The 22594-nt window shown below is 46.4% G+C and overlaps 1 protein-coding gene and 1 long non-coding RNA gene across 3 annotated transcripts in view; one reads left to right on the plus strand and one right to left on the minus strand.

Moving 5' to 3' along the window:
• The window catches only part of LOC141239908 (beta-1,4-galactosyltransferase 3-like), a 131103-nt gene extending 114240 nt beyond the window's left edge, over nt 1–16863 (minus strand). Inside the window, exon 1 of the mRNA XM_073668577.1 lies at nt 16530–16863. The gene's annotated coding sequence lies outside the window, so the exon portion shown is untranslated. The remainder of the gene's footprint in view (nt 1–16529) is intronic.
• LOC141239944 (uncharacterized) overlaps nt 1–22594 on the plus strand; it is an 84290-nt gene that overhangs the window by 54152 nt on the left and 7544 nt on the right. The window contains exon 2 of one of the 2 annotated variants that reach the window (XR_012305289.1): nt 9853–9919. The exons of the other annotated variant lie outside the window; for it this stretch is intronic. This is a non-coding gene — a long non-coding RNA (uncharacterized lncRNA). The remainder of the gene's footprint in view (nt 1–9852; nt 9920–22594) is intronic. 2 annotated transcript variants of the gene reach the window in all.

Raw genomic sequence — 22594 nt, forward strand, 5'->3', positions numbered from 1 at the left:
TGGGTGGATCTCCTACCATGGGCCGAGTTCTCTTATAACAATCACGAGAGCGAATCCTCCTCCAAATCCCCGTTTTTTGTAGTCTTCGGTCAGCATCCTCGGATTCCTTTTCCTGTCTCCACCTCTGTGGACAACCCGGCTGCGGAATCTCTCGTTAGCAAATTTTCCTCCATTTGGGAGAGTACCCGATCCGCACTCCTTCAGTCGTCCGAACGGATGAAAAGACACGCTGACAAAAAACGCCTGGATCCTCCACAATTTCGTCCTGGAGATAAAGTCTGGCTCTCATCTAAATATGTCCGACTCAAGATACCTTCTTACAAGTTAGGGCCTCGGTTCATCGGTCCTCTGGAGGTCATCAGTCAGATCAACCCGGTGGCCTATAAATTGAAACTCCCGGCCAACTTACGGATCCCTAACTCCTTCCATGTATCTCTCCTCAAACCTGTGGTACTTAACTCTTTTTCCAAGTCTACAGGTACGCCTCCTGCTCCGGTTTCTGCTGAGGACGAGTTTGAGGTAGAGAACATTCTTGCCACCAAAAGGGTAAGAGGAAAGACCTTTTTTCTAGTAGATTGGAAGGGGTTTGGTCCTGAAGAGAGAATGTGGGAGCCCCGGGAGAACATCCATGCCCCGCTCATCCTTGCTAAATTTCTGTCTGGCCTAAAAAAAAAGGGGGGGCCTAAAGGGGGGGGGGGTACTGTAGCGCCGGCGTCCCTGCCCTCTGCTAGGCAGGGACGCTGTTCCCCTCACCTCTCTGCTCCGTGCCCGGCGTCCTCCTCCCGCTCTGCTGGCAGCGCGCGCTCCTTCCCGGCCACTGTGCTTAGGGCGCGCGCGCTCTCCCTCCCTCTTAAAGGGGCCGCGCGCGCCGTCCTAAGGAGTCCCCGGCCAATGGCCGGAGGACTTCACCATATATAAGGCACCTCCTCCAAAATGGAGGTGCCCGAGCAATGTTGTTGCACTGTTCACTACTCTGCTTCAGCCCTCAGGTCCCATTGCCAGTTACCTGCCAGATTCCTGCCAGCTTGCTGTCTTATTCCTGCCTAATATTCTGCTACCTGCCTGCTAGCCTGAGGTCCGACGGTCTGCCTTACTACTCCTGTCAGTCTGTCTAAGGACCAGCTTGCCCGCTCACCTGAGAGCGCACATCAACTACCTGCCTGCTTGCCTGAGGTCCGACGGTCTGCCTTCCAACTCTTGTCAGTCTGTCTATGGACCAGCTTGCCCGCTCACCTGGGAGCGCACATCTGCTACCTGCCTGCTAGCTTACCTGGAGGCTCTGCCGTCACGTGCTGTGACCACCTGCCTGTCCAGTGACTCCTGCCCGCTCACCTGGGAGCGCTCATCTGCTGCCTGTCTGCTAGCCTACCTGGAGGCTCTGCCATCACGTGCTGTGACCACCCGCCTGTCCAGAGACTTCTGCCCGTTCACCTGGGAGCGCTCATCTGCCGCCTGTCTGTTGGTCTTCCTGGAGGCTCCGCCGTCACATGCTGTGACCACCCGTTTATCCAGAGACTCTCGCCTGCTCACCTGGGAGCTCACGTCTACCATCAGCCGCCACAGGTCGTACCAACCCTTTACCCAGAGACTGCCCCGGTCACTTGCCGTGACCATCTGCCCGTTCACCCAGAGACTGCCCCGGTCACTTGCCGTGGCCATCTGCCCGTTCACCCAGAGACTGCCCCGGTCACTTGCCGTGACCATCTGCCCGTTCATCCAGAGACTGCCCCGGTCACTTGCCGTGACCTCCTGCCCGTTCTTCTAGAGACTGTCCCGGTCACCTGCTGTGACTGCCTGCCTGGTCGCCACCCGCTCCCTTACAAGGACCGCCCCCTTGTATAGTAGCTCAGAGGTTCCGCCTCCCAGACCCGTTACACTTTTCCACAAAACACTAGTGGTGCACGTAGTGAATCTCACAGTTCCAACTTGCCAACCGTGGGACCGTCAAGTGTTCAGCACTCAAACCGTAACAGAACCACAGTATCTGCTGGTAACATCAATTTTGCGGAATCATTTCACCACTTTTTTAGCCCATCCTTTGCAAGACCACAGGAGACAGAAGTCTGACACATAGTCAACGCCTAGAGACGATGGTACAGGAGTATCTCCAAGTAAACATTGAAGCCATGACTGTGTCACTGGACCCTTGCTCTTTTTGGGCTTCCAATCTGGATAAATGGCCGGAGCTAGCCACTTACGCCTTGGAGATCTTGTCATGCCCCGCAGCCAGCGTTCTGTCTGAACGTGTGTTCAGCGCTGCTGGTGGTGTGCTGACAGATAAGCGCACGCGGCTCTCCACTGATAATGTAGACAGACTCACGTTCATAAAGATGAACAAGTCATGGATCCGAAACGACTTTTCTACCCCTGTGTCATCCTGGGGAGAGTAAAAGCTTGATGATTGGTTAAAATCACCCTACCAACCGTTTTAAGCTTTCAAATTACTAATCATGTTTATCTGTATCTTGGCTGGAAAATAATTTGAGCTTTGTAGCAGTGTGCAGCACTGATTCCATTAGGCCATCTATAATAAGCTCCACCAGATTTAAAATTACTAATCATGTTTATCTGTATCTTGACTGGAAAATAATTTGGGCTTTGTAGCAGTGTGCAGCACTGATCCTATTAGGCCATCTATACTAAGCTCCACCAGATTTAAAATTAATAATAATTTTTAGCTGCATCTAGCCCGGAAAATAATTTTGGGGCTCCGAGATGCGCAAGACACATAAGTGCCTTCTTGCTGCACTACCTGCAACATGACCCTCATATTGTCAGAATTCGAAGTAATCATGACTACTGGGTTGCCACACTCTTAGATCCCCCAAACTTTTCGATCAACCTTTTCATTTTAATAAAGACCAAAAAAATGGTCATTTTTGAAATTATAAGCATTAGCAGGTTATTAGAAACTGAAATCAAACAGTTTTCAACTCAAAACTTTATTCTAGGTGATGTTACATTTTCACATAGGACCCCTTGTTCGAAAGGAGCTTCTGAACTCTCTCGTCCATTGAATTTGTCAGGTTTTGGATGGTTTCTGCTTCAATTGTTTTGCATGAGGACAGAATACCCTCCCAGAGCTGTTGCTTAGATGTGAACTGCCTCCCGCCATCATAGACACTCCTTTTGATGATGCTCCAGAGGTTCTGAATGGGGTAGAGGTCAGGGGAGCATGGTGGTCACACCATAAGTTTGTCCCCTTTTATGCCCATATCAGCCAGAGATGCAGATTTTTTATGTGCAGCATGAGATGGTGCATTATCATGCAAAAAAATGATCTTGCTGTGAAATACATGGTTCTTCTTGAACCATGGCAGGAAGTGCTGTTTGAGAAAATCCACATACATTATGGAGTTCATCTTTAGCGCCTTCAGGGATCCTAAAGGGGCCGACAATCTCTCTCCCCATGATTCCAGCCCAAAACATTACTCCACCTCCTCCTTGTTGGCGCTGTAGCCGTGTTTGCGTGGGCTGTCCATCAACCAGCCATCCTCCACTCCATCCATCTGGACCATCGAGCGCTGCACGGCACTCATCCGTGAACAAAACAGTTTTGAAATCAGTCTTCATGTAATGTTTGGCCCACTGGAGCCGTTTGTGCTTGTGTGAAGTGGATAGAGGAGGTCGACAGCATGGCGTATGCACAGCTGCAAACCTCTGAAGGACCCTGCATCTTGTTGTTCGGGGGACGTTGGAGGCACCAGCAGCTTCAAAAACTTGTCTGCTGCTATGACAAGGCTTTTTTGCCGCTGCTCTTTTAACCTGACGTAATTGCCTGTAGGAAAGAGTCCTCAATTTGCCCTTATCAGCACGCACACGTGTGTACTGTGAATCAGCTACATACTTCTTGATTGCCAAGACACTTCATCCTGATCATCGCACAATGTTGATTGTAGTCATGCCTTGACCTAAACACTCCACAATTTGTTGCTTCTCAGCAGCCGACACATCCTTTTTCTTTCCCTTTTTGGCAGAAAATGTAGGCTGCTTAATAATGTGAGACAGCCTTCTTAAGTAGTCTTGCCTTTCATTGGACACACCTGCCAAACTAATTAGCACAGGTGTCTGCAATTGCTTACAGTGATATAAAGAGCCCTGACACACATCACCATCAATGAGTTTAACTGACACACAAACAAATTCTTCCCTTATCACTCCTAAACACTTTTTGCATAATAATTTGGAACACAGTGTACATGTGCTTTTCCACAAAACACCAGTGGTTCACGTAGTGAATCTTACAGTTCTAACTTGCCAACCGTGGTCTGTATGGAGTTGTTCAATAAAGGGCCCAAAATTAAGATAACATAGATGGGAGAGGTCTCTATGAATAGGAATTCTTAAGTATTTGATACCCTGTGAGGGCCAGGCAAAGGGAAAGTTGGACTGGATGGAATCCTATATGGATTTGGGGAGGGAGACATCGAGGGCCTCAGACTTCGCTGCATTGATTTTAAAATTTGACCATGTAACAAAGTGATCTATTTCAGCCATAACAGCATGGATGGATATATGTGATTGAGTGATATATACTAGGACATCATCAGCAAATAGAGAGCACTTGTACTCGGTGCTTCCCACCTCAATCCACCTAATATTGGGGTTATGGCGAATTGATGAGAGCAGGTGCTCCATCACTAGGATGTATAAGAGAGGGGACAGAGAACATCCCTGCCTTGTCCCATTGGTGATTGTGAAAGGTGATGAAAATGTTCTGATGCACCCCCTGGGCCTTGGGACACCCGGAGCCGGACCCTTTTTGGTGGATGCTGGTGGTTGTAGTCTTCGTGGCGGCGATCCGGTTCCGTGGCTCAGGGTGGTCAAACCAGTGGCGGAACTATTTATGTGGTTTTGATGTTTAAATGTCCGACTACGCCACCCGTGGATTGCGGTCAGAGTGAACCGCCGCTCCAGGGCAGACCGCTGAGGCTGGTGTTGTGGGTGCAGCAGAGCGTAGCATAACTCCCCACGGGAGGAGCATAGCCTCAGAGCAGTGTATGCGGAGGATGGGGGTGATGGTGCAGGGCAGCAGCAGTAACGACACGGAGTCAGTGATGCCGTCCAGGGCCTTTACTCACAGTTCTTATTATCCAGACCACGTCTGCAGGTAACGGCTGCCCACGTCGTACTGTGCTCACCAGGTGAGGGGCTCAGACAACTCCCAGATAACTTTGGAGTGCTTCACAGGACCCCCTTTGTGTGTCCTTTGGGGCCTCCTCTTGGTAAACTTGGCGCCAGTTTCCCTGACCCTATGTGGTGCCTTCCTAGCGGGTGTAGCGAGGGGCTGCGCCACATAAAATGTCACAGCCTCCGGTTTCTAGCTGAGGGTCGTTTCCTGCCTCCACTAGTTTCGGGGACCGGTCTCCCCCTTTGGCCTGACCCCTCCACGCAGGTGGATTCGGGCGTGCGGTGGCGACTCGCCCGTCCGCACCCCTGGGATCCCTTCATTCCTTGTTCCTGGAGCCTTCTCCGCTCCTCTTCCTTCCTTCTCCCTCTTCCAGGCCTGGGCCGCTGTTACTAGGCCCGCCTCCGGAGCAGAGCTCATGCAGAGCCCCTGCTCCCTGCCACTTCTGCTCAGACTTCTCTGCACTGAACTAAGATGGTGCCCACCTTTTATACTCCCTTCTCAATGCACCCAGGAACTGCTTCCTCCCTGCTCCTGCACTACAGGGTTCCCCTTCCTCAGTGTTCCCTCCCCCCACTCCAGCCAGGGACAGGGACTGTCGTGCCCATCTCAGAGGCATATTGGTCGCCCTGCCCCACGGCAATGTGGTGTAATGCATGCAGGTGTCGGGTCCTGATCCACACTCCATCCTTACCTGAGAGTGAGATATCACACCTCTGGGTGAGGTGCAATACCTCTGTAGCAACCGAGCCCTCAGGGTGCTACAGTTCCATTTATCTTCAGCCTAGGTGACGTATTGTGATACAGGGCCGTGATTTTGGCTATAAAAGGGTCCCGTAGACCCCTACCCCAAGCTTTTTAAGAGAATCATATATGGCGTGCCAGGAGACTCTATGGAATGCTTTCTCAGCATCCAACGAGAGTATCTAATTACAAATTTTTAACTGCATCTAGCCCAGGAAATACTTTGTGCCTAGTAGCAGTGTCTGCTAGTCAGCGGATTATCCCGGCTGTTAAGCAAGCTACACCACCTGTAGTTTGGACACTTAATTTTTTCAAAGGAAATGCTTCGGGACCACGGGATACTCAGTGAAGAGCATCAGGAGGCACCCCAAGGCATAGGGGCTGGGACTGGCAGTAGGATGCCTTGCGGTGGACAGCCGAGCTCGATCCTTATAAAAGCTTTTTAACTGCAGCAGCTTTAGTGGACGCTACTGGAGCTGGAATTACGCGGCTGCTGGCATAAGACTTGCCCTCCAATAGATCCTTGTAAATGGATTTAAAGTGTATTCATTCAAATTAGAGAGACAATTTAAATTAAAAAGCTTAGAGCTGCCTCCACCACAGGGGGGCTCGCTCGACCCACCAGCGGACAGGCACCAGTATTGGGAGAGGGGGGCTGGCTGTCAGGGTTCACCGCGGCTCTGGCACAAACCCGGCGACACGGAGGTGGCACGGGCAGGAGCGGACTGAACGTGTCGGCTTCTCACTTTTTGGATTTTAGAAGGGCATGACATGCCTATATCTGTGTCTCCCCCTCCTTTTACTCCTCCACCTCTTTTCTTTTCGCATGACTATATGTACTTGTCACTTTTCCATGTGTTAGTTGTGTCTTCTGAGCAGTTTGTCAGCTTTTGGACACCTTTGAAGGTGTTTTCTATGTGTTTCTATGTGTTTTTGTTTGCCTGCCATTGGTTTTAACGGTGTTCGAAGGTGTTCGACGAACAGTTCAACGAACAGTTGGGCGAACACACGGGTGTTCGACGAACCGAACTCGAACACTACGGGGGTGGCTCAACACTACTCAGGACGCTCAATGTCTCCGTCAGGTAGCAGCAGTAAAAGTCCTGTGAAGACTGGAAATGGTGGCGGAACCACGAAAACAGCTACAGAGGATGTAAAAAGTCTACACACCCCTGTTGTAATGCCAGGTTTTTGTCATGTAAAAACATTTCTACCAAGAACAATCGTTTCAGAACTTTTTTCACCTTTAATATCGCACATAGTCTGTACAAGTCAACTGAAATATAACCTGAAACCTTTTCAAGTGGAAAAAGAAAAATAAAGAACTAAAATAATGTGATACACACGTTACACTAATACTTGGTTGAAGTCCCCTGTGAACTTCTGACATTTGTACTTTTTGGGTCGGAGTCTATCAGCGCGGATCATCTAGAGTTTGAAATTTTTACCCTCGCTTCCTTGCAATAGCTCCACATCTGTCAGATTGCAGGGGCATCTGCTGTGTACAGCGCCCTCCTCAGGTCACCACAGATTCACTTCACAGGTCACTTCAGGTCTGAGCTCAGGCTGGGCCATTCAAAAACTTTAATCTTCTGGCACAGCCGTTCTTTCGTTGATTTGGAGGTCGCTTAGGGTCGTTGTCATGCTGAAAGGTGAAATTTCTCCTTCAGCATTTTGCCAGAGGTTTTTTTGCAAAATTGTTAGTAACTTCCGATAAAGTAAGAATACCCCACAATTGTCGCTGAAATAACTTGAAATGTACAAAAGTAATTTTCACTGTAAATATCAATAATGAGAATCAGAGTTTGCTTTTTTTCTTTTAAATTTTGGTTCAACAGAAAAATTTGAAAAAACAGACTAATGCCTGGAGAAAAAAGATGGTTCCTTAACTAAATATTTTGTTGCACGACCTTTTGAGGCGATCACTGCAAACAAATGAGGTCTGTGCCTCTCAGTGAGACTTCTGCCCCTGTCCTCAGGAATTTTTGGTGGCTCCTCTTGAGCAGACGGCTCCTTGTGTCTCTGGTGTGGAGGTGTCTTCTCCAGACTGCAGGTCTCAGCTCCGTCCATAGATGTTCTGTAGGATTTAGATCAGGGCTCTAGAAGCCTCTTCAGTAGAATCAGATGCTTTGCTCTCAGCCGTTCTTGGCTTTTTTTTTGCTGTTTTGGGTCATTACCCTGTTAGAGGACCCATGACCTTTGGCTCAGACTGAGCTTTCAGACAATGGACAGAACATTTTGCTCGAGTATATCTTGATAGTCTAGACATTTCAGTGTACCCTGCACAGATTCAAGATCTACTTTGCCGGATGTGCAGAGCCGCCCCAGAACATCCACGAGCTCCTCCATATTTCACAGCATGGAACAATGTTCTCTTCTTTGCTTCATTTTTGTATCTGTGAACATAGAGCTGATGTGAAGCCAAAAAGATCCAATTTTGTCTCCTCCGTCCACAGTACGTTCCCCCAGGAACTTTGTGACTTGTCAATACGCATTTTGGCAAATTCCAGTCTGGCTTTTTTATGATTTGCTTTCAGCAGTGGTTTCCTCCTTTGTTGTCTTCCATGAAGTCCACTTTGGCCAAGACAGCGCCGGACGGTGCGATCTGACACTGATGCGCCTTGACCTTGGAGTTCACCACCAATTTCTTTGGAAGTTGTTCTTGGCTCTGTGGTTCCCATACATATTATCTGTCTCTTCAATTTGTCATCAGTTTTCCTCTTGCGGCCGCGTCCAGTGAGGTTGCCTACCGTCCCATAGACCTTAAAGGGGAATTCCCATCTCCAAGATCCTATTCTAATATGTAGTAGGTATAATAATAATATTAGCAAATGCCTCCTTTTAGAAATGTAATTTTGGAGTTACTTTTGGAATTATGGCCAAAAATGTTAACCTTCGTCTCATTAGAGCATAACATGCTTTCTTACATGCCTTTGGCAAACTTGTTGTAGGTTTTGGAAAAACATAGTCGGGCTTGGATGTTTCCATCTTGCCACCCCTCACCACAGGTCAGACATAAGAAGAATATAGGAGATTATTGTCACATGCAGCACTCGACCTGTACTTACAAGAAATTCCTGAAACTCATTTAATGTTGCTACAGACCTCTTGGCAGCTTCCCAGACCAATTTTCTTCTTGTTTTTTCATCAATTTTTGAGGGACGTCCAGCTCTAGGTAATGTCATTGTTGTGCCAAATTTAAGCCACTTTTTGATGACTTCTTCACAGTGTTTCATTGTATATCTAATGCCTTGAAAATTTGTTTGTACACTTCTCCTGACTGATACATTTCAACAATGAGATCCCTTTGCTGTATTGTAAGCTGTTTATGTATCATGACTTCTGCTGTAAAATGCAACTAAGTAAAATATCAGACAAAACCTAAGATAGAAACAAAATGAACATATAACCTGCTGTAAGTAAATAAGTAAAAGCAATAGTGCATATAAATAACATAGGGTACTTAGTAAACACAGTTTTTGATTAAAAAAGCATGAAATCCATCCCACCAGCATCAAGGTGTACCCAAATTGGGATTATCCTAACCTCTAGTATTAAAACCTTACCATGAGTCAAAGTGACGTCAATGTGAATAAGGACCGAGCAGGACCAGATCCCAAATATGTATAACCAACAATGGGAAGCTATATAAACGTAATGTCCAGCTAAAAGAAAGGGAGGCCGCACCCTTACCTGCACTGAGTGTAGAAACCTGGAACTTAAACGAAAAAAATGAACTTCAGTATATTGCTTGATATCCATATTTGGGACCCGGTTCTTCTCGGCCCTTATTCACATTGACGTCACTTTGACACATGGTACAATGGATTTGTACCGATTATGGCTGACATTAAAGGTGGAAAAAGTTCTGAAATGATTCTTATTGGTATGATTTTTTTTACATGACAAAAACTTTTTGCACTTTTTTTTATCCACTGTATGGTAAAACCGAACAATACATCTGCATTTCAAAATTTCAGAAAGAGACGGCGCGTGCACCTGAGCTGAAGGTTGCAGAGGAGATTCATGCCTTAGTAAAGTGAACGGGTGAGTTACTTCCTCAAAAAACAATTGGGCCAGTTTTCCCAAGTTCAAGGATATTGACTGATGGAATTAATTCAGCTTTATTGCAATTTCTAAGCCAGCTACCATTATTGTAAAACTCATATTCTGGAATGAGGCTTTTCCCCTGCAGGACATTGTGGTATGGCTTCGGAGGCACTGTGTCCTCGTTTCTGACCTCATCAAGAACAGAGATGATGATGGTATCTCGACTAGAGGGTGGAAGGTCCTTGTGAAACTAGGGCAACATAACAACATCTCTGCCTGTTTACCCAACTCTTTCCTCATTGGGAGCGAGAAGGGTGTTTGCTTTTATCCTGGGCAGCCCAGAAAATGCTTTAATGGTGGCAAGGCAGGTCACCTGGCAAATGCTTGTACTTTGTGAACCTTGTAAGTGCTGACTGCCAGAATGTAAGATGGGATGGTCCTGATGGGATCATACGGTAGGGATAATACTGACCACAACTGAAGTCCCTCAAGGGTCAGTTCATTTGGCACCAGAGTAGCAGTGTTCAGAAGGTGTACAGGGCAGCGTGGAGGTTGTCCCTCAGAACCAACAGTAATATGGAGGTTGTCCCTCAGCACCAACAGTAATATCACCATCTGTAGCTGAAGAAAGTAGCATGAAACAGTAAAAGGAGGAAAAAGAGCATGACCTCTCGTAAATCCAAGGAAGAGTATGACACTGACCAAAGTACCAGGAAGAAACTCCAGATTGGTGAAGGTGTGATGGTTATGTCTTATAGATATGATGTTCAGTTAGAGCCAGATGAAAATTTTTCACAGCAACTGAAAAGAATAGAGGTCGAGTGTGACCGGGACGTAGAGGACCATCCACCTGCAAAGCGAAGTCCTTTACTGGCAGACAGTCGGGCAGAGTCAGAAAGACAGACTAGTGGGAGACAAAAAAAACTCTGACTAATATGATTGTGTCCCTTAATTCTCTTTTCCTCACGTGTTATGTTATGATGGCAGGATTTTCTTTAAAAGTGACCTCACTTAACATGAACAGCATTAAAATGAGGAGGACGAGACATGCAATGTATGAACATCTCCGATATCGGAGCGCAGATTTATCTTTCAACCGGAGAGATGGCTGGCAACTCTGAGTCTTAGGCCACAGCCCCACTATCAGTATTTGGTCAGTATTTTTTCTCAGGAGTGGGTGCCAAAACCAGGAGTGGGTGAAAAAATGCAGAATTGGTGACTTGTTTCTATTATACCTTTTTTCTGATTGTTCCTCACCTGGTTTTGGCTCCCACTCCTGAGAAAAAATACTGGCCAAATACTGATAGTGGGGCCGTGGCCTTATAGGGAGGCGGAGAGGGAATGGAGGTGCGGTCCATATTTCCTGTCACCAGCTGTGAAGCCTTATGTTGGGGTCATGGTACTGTGTAATACCAATTATGTGACTGTACAGAGGTTGATGGAGGTGGTTATGGGAAGGTGTCTAATCTTAGAAATCACTGTCCATGTTAGAAGGCTCGGACTTACATCTAACGCCTGACAGGATCCAGCTGTTTCATGAGATCAAGCTGTACCTCTTCACCTCTGTTCCTGTGATTATGGAGTGGATTTTAGTGTCACAAAGACATCAGGTAACAGATCCTAAGGACAGTGACAACAGACTCCAAGGTCATAAATAAAATAATTTTTCAAGCAGGAGTAAGTGAAGTTTTCACACTGGGTGGTCAGAAGCCAATACTCACGTAATCCTGATCTAACGGAGATAGTAAGATAGATTTGGCCTTTTTTGAGCACTACTAAAGCTGTTAGTGCGATTAGTGGGAACTAACCACTCAGATCATCTCTCCTTGTGTTTCCGCTTCGGGCTACTAAACATCCTGACGGTCCATAGAGGATTGTGGAGACTTCATTTCATCCTGAACGTCAATGTTCAGAGATGTGTTCACTCTCTTTTTCTGAGTCGGATAGTTGGCTGACTGGTGGGAGGACGTCAAGTATGATATCAGATCCTTTTCAAAGAGACTGTCAGATAATAAAGGGAGAAGTAAGTACAGCCAGTACCTAAGTCAGCGTAAAGAATTGGAGTCACTGTATTCGGCAGCAGAGGATGACAAAGAGGATTGACAAACTGAAATACAGTCACCATCAGTACTGTAGGTATACGTCCCTGATTCTTGAATGGAATTATGGGTCATTAGGGGCACCTGATCCCTTTGAGAATTGTTGGGAGCGGGTGGCGAATAAATTGGTTACAGGTCTCACTGACTCTCAGGGTGTATTGCAGAAATCTGGGGAGGCTATCCTGGGGTGGTGAGATCTTACAATGCTGACTTGTTTTAGAGGAAAGCTTTGGATAAAGATAAGATGGCTCAATTTTTTGAAACAACTCCAGCGCCTGATACTAATGATCTGGACTTTTCTCCCTTGAAAGCAGAATTAACGGTGCAGGAAGTTAAGGCAGCCATTGATACGTTACATCTGAAAAAGGTACCAAGTCCAGATGGTATAAAAGCAGTTTTCTATAAGAAATTTGGAGAACTCCTGGCTCCAATTGTCATGGAGGTGTGCAATAATTGTCTAGAAAATCACCTGATGCCTTCATCCATGATAGGGTATCTGTTAATTCAGCTGTCTAAAGGTAAAGAGCCGAGCGACATGAAGAACTGGAGGCCAATTGCCCTCTTGAATGTCGACAGGAAGATTCTGACTGTGACAACGGTGGGTGTGGAACCATTGTGCCACTGGCCAGGCTTACCCTGGAGGAGTGTAACTAAGTGACTACCTGTTTTTTACTAGAGTCTCCGATGGTGAGGATAGGCTTGGCCGTTAGGGTAGCCACCTGGAACCACTCCAGGGCAGTCCCCGGATCTGCAGCCGCTGACCGAAGGGGTCAGAGGCAGAACACGAGGTACAGAGTGCCAAGGCAGATATGTGGTCAGACAGTCCGAGGTCGGGACAGACAGCACAGAGTTCAAAGCCGAGGTCAGGAGCGGAGAGGTCATACAGGAAGATTAAACAAGCTGGGTCGGTAACAGGAGAGACTAGACAGAAAAACATCTTGATAGGAAACTAGGAATTAACTGCAAACTTAAACCTAAGCTCAGGCAAAAGAGCTGAGGGAGAGGCTGCCTAATATATTCCCTGCTGGCAGGGGATAGGCCAGGGAAGAAGGACTCTGCAGGACACAGCAGGGTTAAATTCCTCCAAAGTCTGGCCGCACCTGCCTATAGCCTATAGCCAGGTGGATACAGCAGGAAGTGCTGGGAGTGCTACAAGAGGCAACTCAGCAAGACTTCCTGACATGAGGAGAAGGAGAGCGGTGACCACAGTGAGTAGGAAGGCACTGGGAAGGCGTATGAGTTACCAGTGTGACAGTGGCAAAGATCCTGTTTTCTAGGTATTTTGTTTGTCCCCGGCACTGTTTGCAGGCTCTCAGTGAAAGGGCGGAACATCTCTGGAGCAGTCATCTCGAGATGGCAGATGTTTGAGAGATGTAAAGTTCTGCGGTGTGGGAGATATGTTGTCAGTCTGGACCAGGCTAAATCCTCTGACAGAGTGGATCACAATTATCTGTGGGCCAATTTGTCAAAGTATGATAGTCTGAGACAATTTGTGGATTGGCTGAGGACTTTATACAGCGAGGCGTTGAGCTTTCCTCTGATTAATGGTTGGCAGGGTGACACTTTTGGAATTGGGGCGGGGGTGATATAGGGCTACCCGATATGTCCACTCCTGTAAGTTTTTGCCACAGACCTGTTTTTGAGGTTACTGCAGGAGTGTGACTTTCGGGGGGGGGGGGGGGGGCGCTCCCTCACTGGTTGCCTCTGAATGTCGTACCCTACGTGGATGATGTGACCCTGGTGATATCTAATCCTCATGAGGTGCGGATGTTGTCTGCGGCCATCAGAAGTTAGTCAGAGGCCTCTGTGGTCAACCTTGATAAAAATAAAACCCTTTGGACATTAACTCTTTAACCCTTTAACGACATGCTCTGTACATGTACGGCGCATGGCGTGTCTCCTCCTTTGATGTGGGCTTTGGCAATGAGCCTGCACCTTTCCAGGGATATGACAGCTGATCTGAATCGCGATCCACCCGGGGCTGTTAACATGTTAAATGCCGCTGTCAATCTCAGACAGCGGCACTTAACATGGCAGCGCTGGAAGCGCGTCACTAATCCAGCCCATCGGCTCCTGTGTCAAAAGACAACGGGTCGCCAATGGCTTGGCAGGAGACCCCTGTGGTTGTCATTGCCGGGATGCTATGAGTGCCGATCCGCCGCTCTCATAGCTAGTGAGCATTTTTGCTACACACAGCAGGGCTGAAGCAATGCTGTGTGTTGCACAGGCGATTGGATGTGGAGACTTGAATCAAAGAGAAAAGTAAAAAATATATATTTTTAAAAATATTAAAAAAATATAAAAGTTCAAATCAGTCCCTTTCGGCCCATTCAAAATAAAACAATAAAAAAATAATCAAATATACACATATTTGGCATCGCCGCATTCAGAATCTCCCCATCTATCAATATATAAAAAGAATAATATCCGATCAGTAAACGGCGTAATGAGAGAAAAAAATCAAAACACCAGAATTGCATTTTTTGGTCACCGCAACATTGCAATAAAACACAATAACATGCGATCAAATCATTGTATCTACCCCAAAATGGTATCAATAAAAATGCCAGCTCAGTGCGCAAAAAATAAACCCTCACCCGGCCCCAGATCCGAAAAATGGAGACGCTACGGGTCTCTAAAAATGGCGACTTTTTTTTTTGTAACAAACTTTGGATTTTTTTTTCACCACTTAAATAAAAAAGTACATATACATGTTTTCTACAAACTCGTAATGACATGGGGGATCATAATGGCAGGTTGGTTTTAGCATTTAGTGAACGTGGTAAAAGAAACCAACAACTGTCAAATTGCACTTTTTTTTGCAATTTCACCGCACTTGGAATTATTTTCCCGTTTTCCAGTACACAATATGAAAGTACAACTCGTTCCGCAAAAAACAAGCCCTTACACGGCCATATTGACCAAACAATAAAAAAGTTATGGCTCTGGGAAGAAGGGGAGTGAGAAATGAAAGCGCAAAAACGGAAAAGAGCCGCGGCATGAAGGGGTTAAGGACCAGGGAATTATCATTTTACCATCAAATGTACTGAAAAATGGGAAAATTTTCCATATGGGATAAAATGATGAAGAAAATGCAATTCGGCCATTGTTTTTTTTTTGTTTTTTTACGTAATTTCACTGGCTATGTGCAAACTGGGTCTTTTTGAGGAGTTTTCAAAGCAGAAACTGATCGGAAATTCAAAGTTTTTGAGAGGTTTTGAGATTTGGAGAAGGATTTAAAGAGTTTTCACTCAGTTTCTTCTCTAACAACTCCTCAAAAAACTTTGCACATAGCCATTTTGCGGTTTAAATTACTTGGAAACATGATGTCCACGTCAGTCTGATTATGGCGATATCAGACATGTATCGAATTTTTTTTTTCTATTGAATTGATGAAAAAAATTCAGAATATTGAAAAAAAATGTTTTTGCTTGGTGTGTCCATTGTCAGAGACACGTAACATTTTTTTATTTCTGTTGATGTTTACTTTGCACGGTGAGCTGATGTTTTTATTGATTATGTGTATATAAGATGCTTTGATTTTTTACTACAGTTTTTAGCGATTTGAGATGATCAAAAAAAACACAACAGTTCTGGCGTCTTGATTATTTTCTCTTTACGACATTTTAACGATCGAGTTAATATTCCATATTTTAATAGATGGGACTACTGAGAATGCGATGATAACAATTTTGTTTCTTTTGTTTTGTTTTAAAGAGGTAAAAGGGGGGGATTTAAATTTTTATTTATTTTATTTTTTTTACTTTTTTATATTTGCAAAAACTTTCCTTTTTCTGCAATATTACAGTATATAGTCAAAATTTCTGTCTATTATGGATATCAGCCTACAGCTAAGCTTCACAGAACAGAGATGATCGCGGTAGGGGTGTACAACAGACTCCTGACTGTCAAAATAACTCATTGCTCTCCCGAGACTGCTTCGCTGGAGGGGGTGATTAATTTGATCTGGTGTTCGCAGGCACCAGAGCTCGTTCCACTTAAACGCTGCTATAAGATATTGATGCTTTTAAGGGTAGATACCGGCCATGTAATATAGCCGGTATCTGCTGTGTGTGGAGGGATTTGAGCTCCTGAGCCCCCTCCACATGTGATGACCCCTCCTCAGGATGTTAATTATACTTCCTGGTAGGGAAGGTATTAAATACTGATTCCGGCTTTGATCTGCCATAACTTGAGAAGGTCTCCACCTATATTAACATATAGTAAGTAACATATATTAACATATATTAAGATCCTAGGGGTTAAATTCGAGAGGGAAGATCACGCCAAACTAAATTGGGAAGAAGAGTTGGAAACCGGAAATGCAAAGGTTCAGCGATGGAAGAACTGGAGGCTGACCTACAGAGAAAGAATCGCTATCTTGAAGACTTACCTGGTCCCCGTCTTCTTGTATGCCGTCGTCATCTTTCTCGGCGAGGCTCCTCATCCTGTTCTTTCAGCTCTTGTGGGAAAATAGGTTGATCCCAGTAAAAAGAGGGATTACTTACCTACAGCGGAGAGAGGGTAGGCTGGATATGGTAAATCCAAGGGTCTTCTTTGTCTTTTTTATCCTGAAAATTAATTTTGGTGACCTGGACTCAAGTTCCCTGTGGGTAAATAGTATCAGGGATTGGATATTGCCTTTTGCTGAGTCTTGAGTGTGAGGCGGCAGTCTCAAGAGTAGGAGATTGACCGGTGACCACCTCCACCAGTATCTGGAGAATGGTGTGAAGTCTGATATTGAGAGTAAACCAGGAAGGATCTGTACGTCAGGACATGCCGGACTTTCTTTTGTGTACAGCCGGCACTGAGAGACTGCACAACTACCACCTTACAGGAAAGTCTGAAGCTTCTCAGTGGAGCGAGACTCCTGGCTAAATTCTTTGCTGTAGCCTCGCTGTCCTTACATGGGAAGAAGTATGTTCAAGGGAAGTGTCAGATAGGAAGTGTCCCCTGGCTTGTCAGCAGGAGGAAACAATGGCACATTTTATAAATATTCTACAAGTTAAAAATCTCAAGATTGCTGTCTCTAAAATTCCCAGATATCATATTTGGGGGACCACCTACTGTAAGTGACATTGACCGGGGGTCCATGTATCTCATTATTGCTATAATCAAATAATACCACTGGCATGCAAGAACCCAAGTGTCCATCAATAGTGACCCCTTCCGTCATACGACAGGAGTGAACCTGATCACGTCAGAACTGAAGAGGAGGATAAAATGCCTAAAGATCAGAAGAATGGGAAAAAACAATACATTATGGAGGAATGTGTACGTGGATTAATGTTGCTTCATTGTTATACATTGTGTGCAGAATTATTAGGCAGTTTGTTTTCCTCAGGTAAAATGGGTCAAAAAAGAGATTTTCCTGACTCTGAAAACTCACAGATTGTTCCCAGTAGACTCCATGGATGGAGGAGAAGGGTGGCCATATTACTATATATATTACTATATCACACTGAGGAGAAAGGCGGCCATATTACTATATATATTACTATATCACACTGAGGAGAAGGGCGGCCATATTACTATATATATTACTATATCACACTGAGGAGAAGGGCGGCCATATTAGTATATATATTACTATATCACACTGAGGAGAAGGGCGGCCATATTACTATATATATTACTATATCACACTGAGGAGAAGGGCGGCCATATTACTATATATATTACTATATCACACTGAGGAGAAGGGCGGCCATATTACTATATATATTACTATATCACACTGAGGAGAAGGGCGGCCATATTGCTATATATATTACTATATCACCACTGAGGAGAAGGGCGGCCATATTACTATATATATTATTATATCACCACTGAGGAGAAGGGCGGCCATATTACTATATATATTACTATATCACACTGAGGAGAAGGGCGGCCATATTACTATATATATTACTATGTCCCACTGAGGAGAAGGGCGGCCATATTACTATATATATTACTATATCACACTGAGGAAAAGGGCGGCCATATTACTATATATATTATTATATCACCACTGAGGAGAAGGGCGGCCATATTACTATATATATTACTATATCACACTGAGGAGAAGGGCGGCCATATTACTATGTCCCACTGAGGAGAAGGGCGGCCATATTACTATATATATTACTATATCACACTGAGGAGAAGGGCGGCCATATTAGTATATATATTACTATATCACACTGAGGAGAAGGGCGGCCATATTGCTATATATATTACTATATCACCACTGAGGAGAAGGGCGGCCATATTACTATATATATTATTATATCACCACTGAGGAGAAGGGCGGCCATATTACTATATCACACTGAGGAGAAGGGCAGCCATATTACTATATATATTACTATGTCCCACTGAGGAGAAGGGCGGCCATATTACTATATATGTTACTATATCACACTGAGGAGAAGGGCGGCCATATTAGTATATATATTACTATATCACACTAAGGAGAAGGGCGGCCATATTGCTATATATATTACTATATCACCACTGGGGAAAAGGGCGGCCATATTACTATATATATTATTATATCACCACTGAGGAGAAGGGCGGCCATATTACTATATATATTACTATATCACACTGAGGAGAAGGGCGGCCATATTACTATATATATTACTATATCACACTGAGGAGAAGGGCGGCCATATTAGTATATATATTACTATATCACACTGAGGAGAAGGACGGCCATATTGCTATATATATTACTACTAGATGGTGGCCCGATTCTAATGCATCGGGTATTCTAGAATAGGTATGCGGCCGACCGGGCGCAATCAGCAGAGCTGTGTTTAAATTTGGGGCCAAAATCGCTGATTGGTCGCGTTCGGCAACCGTGACCAATCAGCAAAGCTATGTTTAAATTTGGCGGCAATATCGATGATTGGTCGCGGGCGGCGGCCGCGACCAATCAGCGTACCGTGTTAGTGAGGACCGGAGAGCGTGTTTAAATTTGGCACCAAAATCGCTGATTAGTCGCGACCAATCAGCAGAGCGGGGTTTAAATTTGGCGCCAAAATCGCTGATTGGTCGCCGGCCGCGACCAAACAGCAGAGTGTTGTTTAAATTTGGCGCCAATCTCGCTGATTGGTCGCGGATGGCGGCCGCGACCAATCAGCAGTGCGGTGTTTAAATTTGGCACCAAAATCGCTGATTAGTCGCGACCGCGACCAATCAGCAAAGAGGTGTTTAAATTTGGCGACAATAGTGCTGATTGGTCGCGGCCGGCGACCGCGACCAATCAGCTGAGCGATGAAGAGCGGGGTTTAAATTTGGCGCCAAAATCGCTGATTGGTCGCCGGCCGCGACCAATCAGCAGAGCGGTGTTTAAATTTGGCACAAAAAGCGCAGATTGGTCGCGGTCGGTGGTTGCGACCAATCAGCAGAGTGAGGTTTACATTTGGCGCCAATACTGCTGATTGGTCACGGCCGACAACCGCGACCAATCAGCAGAGAGGTGTTTAAATTTGGCGCCAATCTCGCTGATTGTTCGCGGCTGGCGGACGCGACCATTCAGCAGAGCAGGGTTTAAATTTGGCACCAATAATGCTGATTGGTCGCGGTCGGCGACCGTGACCAATCAGCAGAGCGTTGTTTAATTTTGGCACAAAAAACGCAGATTGGTTGCGGCCGGTGGTTGCGACCAGTCAGCAGAGTGAGGTTTAAATTTGGCGCCAATACTGCTGACTGGTCACGGCCGACAACCGCGACCAATCAGCAGAGTGGTGTTTAAATTTTGCGCCAATACTGCTGATTGATCTCGGCCAGCGACCGCGATCAATCAGCAGAGCGTTGCTTAAATTTGGTGCCAATCTCGTTGATTGGTCGCGGCTGGAGTCTGCAACCAGTCAGCAGAGCGTTGTTTAAACTTGGCGCCAATCTCGCTGATTGGACGCGTCCTGCGTCCGCGTCCAATCAGCACAGCAGTGTTTAAATGTGGCGGCAAGATCGGTGATTGGCCGCAGCGCCGCTCCCCGGTCCTCCCTTCTCACCCTAGCCGCTGATGTCCCCACAGTATCCGCATGGTGTTACAAAGGTCCGGACATTTGTGCTAAAAATTGCTGATTGGTCGCTGGCGCTGCTCGCGACCAATCACCGATTTGGGCGCCAAATTTAAATATCGGCCGCGACCAATCACCGATCTTGGCTCCACATTTAAACACCGCTGTGCTGATTGGTCGCCGACGCTGGGCGCGACCAATCACCGATTTTGGCGCCACATTTAAATTTAAATAGCGGCCGCGACCAATTGGACCCGCAGCACCGCTCCCCGGTCCTCCCTTCACGCCCTAGCCGCATGGATGTCAGCGCCGCTGTCTGTGCGGATAGTTCCGCTGCAAGAACCCGGGACATGAGCGACTGCTCGCAGCAGAAGTATCCCGACCCGCAGCGCCGCTCCCCGGTCCTTCCTTCACACCCTAGCCGCTGATGTCCCCACAGTATCCGCATGGTGTTACAAAGGTCCGGACATTTGTGCTAAAAATTGCTGATTGGTCGCTGGCGCTGCTCGCGACCAATCACCGATTTGGGCGCCAAATTTAAATATCGGCCGCGACCAATCACCGATCTTGGCTCCACATTTAAACACCGCTGTGCTGATTGGTTGCGGCCGATATTTAAATTTGGCGCCCAAATAGGTGATTGGTCGCGGGCAGCGCCGGCGACCAATCAGCGATTTTTAACACAAATTTCCGGACCTTTGTAACACCATGCGGATACAGTGGGGACATCAGCGGCTAGGGTGTGAAGGGAGGACCGGGGAGCGGCGCTGCGAGTCCGGATACTTCTGCTGCGAGCGCCCGCTCATGTCCCGGGTTCTTGCAGCGGAAGTATCCGCACAGGCAGCGGCGCTGACATCCAATTGGTCGCGGACGCTATTTAAAATTGCCGCACAAATCGGTGATTGGTCGCTGTCTTGGCCCGCGACCAATGACTGATCTTGGCGCCAAAGTTAAACACTATTGTGCTGATTGGTCACGGACGCTGACCGCGACCAATCACCGATTTGGGCGCCAAATTTAAATATCGGCCGCGACCAATCACCGATTTGGGCGCCAAATTTAAATATCGTCCGCGACCAATCACCGATCTTGGCTCCACATTTAAACACCGCTGTGGTGATTGGTCGCGGCCGATATTTAAATTTGGCGCCCAAATCGGTGATTGGTCGCGGGCAGCGTCGGCGACCAATCAGCACAGCGGTGTTTAAGTTTTGCGCTAAGATCAGTGACCAATCATCGAATCTTCTTGGTGAGGACCGGGGAGCGGCGCTGCCTGTGCGGCTACTTACGCTGCGAGAACCCGGGACATCGCGGGCTCTCGCAGCAGAAGTATCCCGACCCACAGCGCCGCTCCCCGGTCCTCCCTTCCGCATGGAGGTCAGCGGCGCCGGTGGTCCTTCCGCTGATACCGGCCGGGAGATGAGCGCCTCGCGGCGCTCATCTCCCGGCTGCATCTCCGTCCCGCAGATGGGTCCGGCGGTCGGGGTCCTTCTGCTGTTGCCGGCCGGGAGATGAGCGCCTCATGGCACTCATCTCCCGGCTGCATCGCTGCTCAGCTCCGTCCCGCAGATGAGCCGCTAACGGCCGCCATCTTTTTTTTAGAAATCCCCCGGCGCTGATTGGCCGCTGCCGGACCAATGAGCGACGTGGGATTTCCTGGACAGACAGACAGACGGGATATTATATATATAGATATCACCACTGAGAAGGGCGGCCATATTACTATATATATTACTATATCACCACTGAGGAGAAGGGCAGCCATATTACTATATATATTACTATATCACCACTGAGGAGAAGGGCGGCCATATTACTATATATATAGCTATATCACACTGAGGAGAAGGGCGGCCATATTACTATATATATAACTATATCACACTGAGGAGAAGGGTGGCCATATTACTATATATATTACTATATCACACTGAGGAGAAGGGCGGCCATATTACTATATATATTACCCGGGACGGACACAGACAGCAGAGGGCCCCTGTGCAAGAAATATTTCTGGGCCCCCCACCTTCATAATGCAACAGTGTTATATAAACATATACGATAGATTGTTATATTTATTACTAGTTTAGAACTCAATTATAAAATCCAAACAATAAATGTAAGTTTGATATTTAAGAACTGAATATCACACAGAGCAGTCGTGCCATTGATACGTGGTATTTGGATGTGCTTATCGTGGCCTATCACTTATCAAGTGGTCCAGACTCGCACTACTTTACATATTGGAGGAAATAATACTGTAGTTAGGAGAAATGGATTTTTTTCAAAACTCTAAGAGATTATCCAGAATTGTTTCTTTTTTTTTTTTTTTTTTTACTATGGGCCTATGAGCTAACAGGCAGATTGTTGGTAGGTAACTTCCTGCCTGCCCTGCCCCTCGCTGCCATAGAGGGGTCACAGACGGCTTCGGCTTGTGATTCTGCTGCTTCACATAAACAGAGCATCTTTTTTTTTTCCGGGCTGCTCTGTTGATGGCCCTAGGGAGAATACCCTGGTTAACAATGATTTTACCAGGTTATTAATGGAGACAGGGTCGG

This window comes from Phyllobates terribilis, unplaced genomic scaffold, assembly GCF_046119375.1.
Source record: "Phyllobates terribilis strain yellow unplaced genomic scaffold, ASM4611937v1 Scaffold_2__4_contigs__length_985480577, whole genome shotgun sequence".
Lineage (NCBI taxonomy): Eukaryota > Metazoa > Chordata > Amphibia > Anura > Dendrobatidae > Phyllobates > Phyllobates terribilis.